Below are 8,328 nucleotides of genomic sequence, written 5' to 3'. Positions count from 1 at the left end.
ATTATATATATATTTATATATATATTATATTTATATGTATATATATAAATATAATATTTATATATATTATATTTATATATATATAAATATAATATATATATATAAAATAAATATAATATATATATATATATATATAAAATAAATATAATATATATATATATATATATATATATATATATATTATATATATATATATATATTATATATATATATATATATATATATATATATATATATATATATATATATATATATATATAAATATATATATATATATAAAATATATATATAAATATATATATATATATATATATATATATATATATAATATATTTTGCATAATCTAATATAATTTAAGTTAAATATAGTTGGCGATTAATTTACTAACAATATCTAAGCAACCTGTTTATATAGGGTTTTCGTAAAATCAATAACATATAGTAATATAAAAAAAAATTGTTCATTGACAGTTGTCATGGTATAAATCACGTGTAATGTTTTAGTTACATAGTCTACATCTGCAAGTATCTGCAACCAAAACTGTTTTTAACTCATTAAATATATTTTTTTCAGTGAATATCAGCCATAAAAATCCTGCTCAAACTTGGCCGAAAAAATATAAGCATAGTATTAGCAAAAAAAAAAACGCAATTATTTCAACCAATAAACACACTATCTTTGATTTATCATAAAATGAGTCAAATACGTTCAAGAAGATAAACAGAAATGCCAATTGATAGCCAATATATGTATTAAAAGTACAATTCAAATTCGTAGTAATATAAATTACTTAACATTAAATGGCAAAACATATAAAATAAATATTTTTCTAAAAGCGTTTGACCGCCTAAAATTTTGTTCAGGGTGACAAATTAAAATTAAAGAATTTTAAGTGAAGGCGTATTTTTTGATTAACAATCCTTTTGTTTTTTTGTAAATCGATATGTTAGGTTCATTGAATAGTAGTTTTTTATACAAAAATTGAATAAAAATAATTTCGACTTTTAGCACACCATGGCCCACTGTGCAGCGCACCAAGTGGGCGCCTTTTCTCTGACGCATTTAACAATTTGTATGCAAAGCAAAACAGAATGACAACTGAATGCATTCAAATATTAATACTTTTGTACAAAAATTTGGAATTTTTTAATTTAGGTTAAAATTTTTAATTTAGTTCAAAATTTATTAAATGCAAAGTACCTTCTCGTAATACTTAATTTAATTAGTTTATAACTTAATTAATTTATTATTTGAACTCTTTTGTCTTATAAACAGTTTAGGTAGTTGCACCTTGAATAAACAATTATTTTCAAAAACAGATTGTATTATATTATTTTATATTTTATTATTTTATATATTTTTTTTTTATTATGATATATCTTATTATTTTATTCGCAATATAATTCCTTCTGACTATAGAGATTTATACCCAATCTTTGTTTTTGATATTAGCAAACAAACAGAAAGATTAAAATCATCAACAATACAAGCACAAATTAGAGCAACATTTAATTCAAATACTCAGCAATACCAACATTTAGTTCAAATACCAGCGAATACTCAGGCATGGAACTTCAATCAGATGGTAATAAATTGAATGTTATTTAATAAATTTTTAAAAATTAATTAAATTTTTGTAAATTAAATTTTTTTCTTTATATAATAAAAATGTATTATACAAAGAAAAGTTTAAAAAATTTATTAGAAGAAAATAACATTTAATAAACATCTGACAATATTGCTACATTGATAATGATTGCTATTGAAAATAAGTTATAAGACAAAGAATCTATTATGGCTGAAGTAAAAGAATTAAATGATAAAAGAGCAGTTGGTAGACCTAGCATACATCTAGTAAAAGAAGTAAATGAGAAAAGACCAGTTGGAAGACCTAGAATACATCCAGCAAAAGAAGAGAAAAAAGAAATAGTTTCAAAGTATGAAAGATTAAAAGAACAATTAAGAAAAAACCAGTAACTATTAAATTAACAAACATAGAAACAGGAAAAGAAACAATATATAAATCCTTATATTGTGCTATGCGTGGAACTGGTCATGGATATAGATATCTTGAAATGCGTGATGGGAAGATTGATAATGGTTATAAGATTGAAATATTAAATTCTAAGAAAATAAATTCTGAAAAATTAAATCCTGAAAAAATTTAAAAAAAAATCTTGATATATAAAAAATGGGATCTAATAATTTATTTGATAATCCAAATGCGATTGAAATATTAAAAAATAATTTAGATAAAGTAAATTGGTTTATGTTATCTAGAAATCCAAATGCGATTGAATTATTAAAAGATAATTTAGATAAAGTAGATTGGTATTATTTGTCTAGAAATCCAAATGCAATTGAAATACTAATAGATAATTTAGCTCAAGTAAAATGGGAATGTTTACCTAAAAATCCAAATGCAATTGAAATATTATCTTACATATACAAAAATGGATGCTGAGTATCTACTAGATGAGACTGTTCCAGATATATCATCTTCAGAAATTTTAACTCCGTCACCTTTTATATATAGAACATTGACAATTACATAAGAGAAGGATTGCAAAATATAGAAATGTTACATATTATTGTCGAATACGAGGATGAGGGGGATGCATTTAAATTTCATATGTAAAGTTACATATGAAATATTGACAAGATATTTTATTTTGAAAAATCATTTAAAGAAAATGAAAACTTAAAAACAATATCTTGCTATTTAAAAATGGAAGATAAAAAAGTTGCAGAATTAAAACAAATCGCAAAAGAGCGAAATTTAAAAATTATTATAGAATGAGAAGAGATGAATTATTAGAAGCGTTATCGCAAAAACCAATGCAATCAGTCGAACAGATGGGTACGGAGTATCTATAAGATGATCCTATTCCAGTTATACCATTTTCAATTTTAACTCCCACAGCTTTTATTGCAACTAATACATCAATATCTAATGCAAATTTGATTATCAACAAGCAGGATCAGGTTGGAGATTTGTTTCTGTTGAAAAGATGAATATAAATATTATTAAGTATAATCCTATTAAAGCTAAATCATTTATTCCGCTTGATAAAAATTTAGCAACTAAAAAAGCAATAATTAATATAAAGAATAAAGATAATCAATGTTTTAAGCGGTGCGTCACAAGAGCATTAAATCCAACAGATAATAATCCTCAAAGAGTAGATAAAGATCTTAAAGATCAAACTGAAAAATAAACTGGGATAAAATAGAATTTCCAGTATCATTAAATCAAATTACACAATTTAAGAAGAATAATCAGGATATCAGTGTCAATGTATATAGTTATGAAAATTCAAAAGTTCATATTTTGCATGTATCAAAGAATAATGATCGCAAACATTTAATAGATTTACTATTAATCTCAAATGGTGAAACGAACCATTACTGTTTAATAAAAAATTTAAGCAGATTACTTTCATCACAAACATCTAATAATCATTGTAAAAATTACTATTGTAGAAATTGTTTATTAGGGATTAATTCTGAAGAATCATTATCTAATCATAAGTCGTATTGTGAAACACATGATTCAGTACGTATTGAACTTCCACCACCAAATTCAACAATGCAATCTACTAATCACAATAAATCAATTAGAGTTCGGTTTGTAGTATATGCAGACTTTGAAAGTTTTATCAAACAAATTGACACTTGTGAACCAAATCCGAATGAATCTTATACTAAACAATATCAAAAACATGTTCCAAGTTCATTCTGTTATTATATTAAATGTTTTGATGAAAGTTTTTATCAAAGCAGTCCAGTCACATTTACTACACAAGTTATATTTTGCACATTACTTTGCAGTTATATTTTAAAGAAGTTATACCAAAACTAAGATTTTTTATTATTGAACTATGACATATTAAAAGTATTTTGCCCTCCATTATTGTTTAATTATTTATTTATTTAATTAATTATGCTATGTATAAATTTATTTTATATTTAACACTAGTCAAAATTACATTTATTTAATAGAAAAAAGGTGACATGAGACAATTTGGGCTCTAATATCCCAAGTGTGTAAACGACATATGGTAATCGAGGCCTACTCAAGAAATGCATGTGTCTACGTCTTCCATACTGAAGAAATAATTTTAGTTTCTACACTGATCCACAGGTACGCGAATATTGATATGGATCAATATGTGAGTAAATCCCATAAAGCTAAATGGAATCAAGTGAAAAAAGTAAAAAGAGAAAAACATGATTGCCTACGCGGGATGCGAACCCCGGCCTCCGCAGCCAAACATCATGTCTTAACCGAATGAGCTAAACGTTCATACGCCTAATTGAAACCTAATATAAATAACTTTCTAACAATTTTTAGTAGCTCTTTTTGCTAAGATTTATTGAGAGAAATACCAATGCAAAAAGTATTCCATACACCAGACATATGCATGGTAATGCGAGCCTTCGATTGTTCCTAATATGTAAAAAATATATGGACATGCGCAGTGGAATGCTAATATGACAAATTTCTAAGGAAAAGAGGCATGTGTCATGAAGTATACATGCATCTACTGCTTCAAAATAGGTGCTGGTCGCTGTGGATAACTCGCGCTTCAATTAATTCAAAAAATAGGGATAGGCGCAGTGGAGTGCGCATGCATCGACTGAATTAAATAGGAATTGGCGCAATGGAGTGCGCATACATCGACTGACTTAAATAGGGATAGGCGCAGCGGAGTGTTGCTCCATCGACTGACTAGAATAGGGACAGGCGCAGTGGAGCTAACTCGCAAGTGCAAAGGGTTTTTGGTGAGGGCAGGCAGTCCAAAAAATTAATTTATTATTCTAAGTTTTAGAGAAAGCCTTCTGCTCTGCCTCAGTATGAAAACGTATCAAACCGCTTTAAGAGAGCTAATTCTTATTATACACTGAAAAATAACAAATTAGAGCCTGTGATACGGGTGCGCGTGCGTGCTTGAGAAATTTCTACGTGAGATGACTTACTCAGAAGATTGGTTATCTTAGCTTTATAATTTAATAATCAATTTAATTGTTATCTATACTCTAAAATTTAATTATTATCTTCATGCTAAAATTTTATTATTATCTTCATGCTAACATTTTTTTGTATAATCACTTATCAAGGACTTAGTCATTAGAAAATTTATTTTACACAGACCAATAGTTAATGCAAACAACACAACACAATGGGATAACATATAAAGACAGTACAAATGTGGCGACAATAGATGGACAAAAACATAGTGATTAGAAGCACAGTACAAAAGCAACATATAAAGTCAAACACAGGACAAATGAAACAGTTAAACTATTCTACAGAAAATATTAAAATACGCGCGTAAAACACTCGAAAAAGATACGCTTAAAAAATACATTAGTGTTTGAGAAAAAAGCAAACGAATTAGGTAGTGTAAATACCAGATTCTCATCAGGAAATGGTTATGGTATTGACCCTTTTGAGGGGGTCTCTACCCTGGTATTTTGACGTTTCGAATGTTTAATTCACCAACTTCTAAAAACTCCCGTCGGAGTCTTATCATCGAAATCAGTATAAAAAACCCATTCCGACGCCAAGCCTCGCTCATGTTGCAACACTAAAAGGACACACTACTCGGAGCCAAACTCCTTTAAATTAAACCCATTAAAATGTAAACACTAATATACTTTTAAGAAACCAAAAAAGCAACGCAGAATAAATTGGCGCAAGAATAATGCTTAACATAAACTTACACAAACAATCGTTACATTATTAAAGGATAGCAGGCCTATCAAAACTTCTACAGCAAACTGATACATTAGAAGTTGTTTCCAAATTTGCATACTGTGCACGCAAATAATACTGTTTAAAACACACTCATCCATTAGGAGGTGTGTTAAACTTGTATTGTATTTTAGCCTTTAGTTTCTGGGATACTTAAAGATAAGTTTCCTAAAAAACATTTGGCATTTTTGTATGTATACATTCGGAGAAACAAATAAAGAAATAAGATAAAGTTACCTTTTCATCTTTGAAAAACTCGAACGCTACTGTGACATGATTGCTTCGTATGTCTAACTGACTAGTTCATACGAAATATATAAGATGTGTAAGGTGATACAAGACAAATGAGGTAGTTAATTTCAAATTGCAAAAAACGTGCAAGGTGATTAGCTTTTAATTCGGAAACGTGTCAGATGAGCCAAAATCGATAAAGAATGCTTTTTGTTTACTCTAATACGAGACAAGTGTGCCTAGATGACTGTAATTAAGTGATAATTTAGAAAAATCGGATCTAATTTGATAGAAATGTGCTAACAATTTATGGTTTAATGTTTAGTAATAAGACGGCTCAGGAAACTAATTCAAGTTTTAATGTTTATTGCATATTTCATATTAGTGTTATTCAAATTTATATTTATGACTACAATTTATGTTTACAATTTAAAGTTATTTTAAGCAATTTTATTTTGAGTTTATATTTTAAGTTTAAAGTCATGTGCTTACGTTTAAGATTATAGAGTTTTCTAAAAAGATTCTATTTTATGTTATCATTTATTTTTAAGTTATAATATAAATTATTCTTGTAATTTATCGCTGAACATATACTGTTTCATCTAATTAATAATTTAAAGTTATCGAAGGTTCATACGGTTATGTTGCCTTCATTCGTTGATTTATAAGAGGTTCAATTTAGATCGTTAATTTTATTTTCCTCATGAAAAACTCAAAGTTTAAAGACAAAACAAAGATGTGGGTTTAAAAACCAAAAAAGATACAAAAACCCCTCCCGCCTCGGTTAAGATATTGTCATGGTAATAGGTCAGAAGGAAGTCGTGGTCCCCATGCATCTAACTCCTCAAAAGAGGAGCGTAAGGGTTATGTGTTTATACTTAGACATTTGGACAAAGTCCTTGTGTCTGATATGCAAGTCTGGACCAGTCAGCCTAAGGGAAGAAAGAAAACAGATACTCAAATATATGAAGAGTTATATATTTATGCAAGGTTAGACAGATGTCTTGAGAGAATTTTTAAAGACTATAGATTGCGGAGGCATGAAAAAGTTTATTTACTTCTTATATTAATTTATATATTTGTTATTTAAATGGTAACTTTTTAATAAATTTTACTTTCCTATTTTTATATTATTTTAAAGTTATTGAGTGCTTGTAGCTTATTTAAAGTTTAATTGCTTAAATTTATATTTTATTGTTAAAAGTTATGCTTTAGTTGTTTAAAGTTATATTTTTAAAAGAAATTATACAAAAAGCTTAGATTATTTATTAATGAAATCATATGGTAAAAACCAGTTTATCAGGATAGTGCAGCTAAAACCACCCCAAAACGAATAACCAAGCGATATCGTAGATGTAGGAGTATCGATTCATGGTATTAGTAGAAAGTGTACTCCCCACTATCCAAAACACACTGATCCAATTCCAGCGAGGTACATAAGCGGAATGATCTTTTAACCAGCTTTAATCAATGCTGGGTCAGCAGTTGCTCCCTCAATCAGCTGATTTACTCGCGGCAAAATCTTAAAAGATTTTTTCAACCAGCTTCAATTAATGCTGGATCAGCAGTCGCTTACTCAATCAGTTGATCTACTCGCGGCAAAATCTTAAATGATTTTTTCAACCAGCTTCAATCAATGCTGGGTCAGCAGCTGTTCCCTCAGTCAGTTGATCCACTTGCGGCAACATCTTAAGCGACATCTCAACACCAGGAGGAGTGCGTTTAAGCAGCGGCAGAATATCACCTCAAGATAAATCACCATAGCGATAGACCAGACATGTGCTAAGGGCGTTGACTCGTAAGGATGAGAAAATATTATAAAAACTATTATTCTGGTTAATGAAGTTTAAATTTATATTTTATTTCTTATTGTTTAAAGTTATGTTTTAATTGTTTAAAGTTATATTTTAAAGAAGTTTTACCTAAACTAAGATTTTTTTATTATTGAACTATGACATATTAAAAGTATTTTGCCCTCCATTATTGTTTAATTATTTATTTATTTAATTAATTATGCTATGTATAAATTTATTTTATATTTAACACTAGTCAAAATTACATTTATTTAATAGAAAAAAGGTGACATGAGACAATTTGGGCTCTAATATCCCAAGTGTGTAAACGACATATGGTAATCGAGGCCTACTCAATAAATGCATGTGTCTTTCATACTAAAGAAATAATTTTAGTTTATACACTAATCCACAGGTACGCGAATGTTAATATGGATCAATATGTGAGTAAATCCCATAAAGCTAAATGGAATCAAGTGAAAAAAGTAAAAAGAGAAAAACATGATTGCCTACGCGGGATGCGAACCCCGGCATCCGCGGCCAAAC

This window comes from Hydra vulgaris, chromosome 05, assembly GCF_038396675.1.
Source record: "Hydra vulgaris chromosome 05, alternate assembly HydraT2T_AEP".
Taxonomy (NCBI): domain Eukaryota; kingdom Metazoa; phylum Cnidaria; class Hydrozoa; order Anthoathecata; family Hydridae; genus Hydra; species Hydra vulgaris.
The sequence above is the reverse complement of the archived record's forward strand: the minus strand, read 5'-3'. Positions refer to the sequence as shown.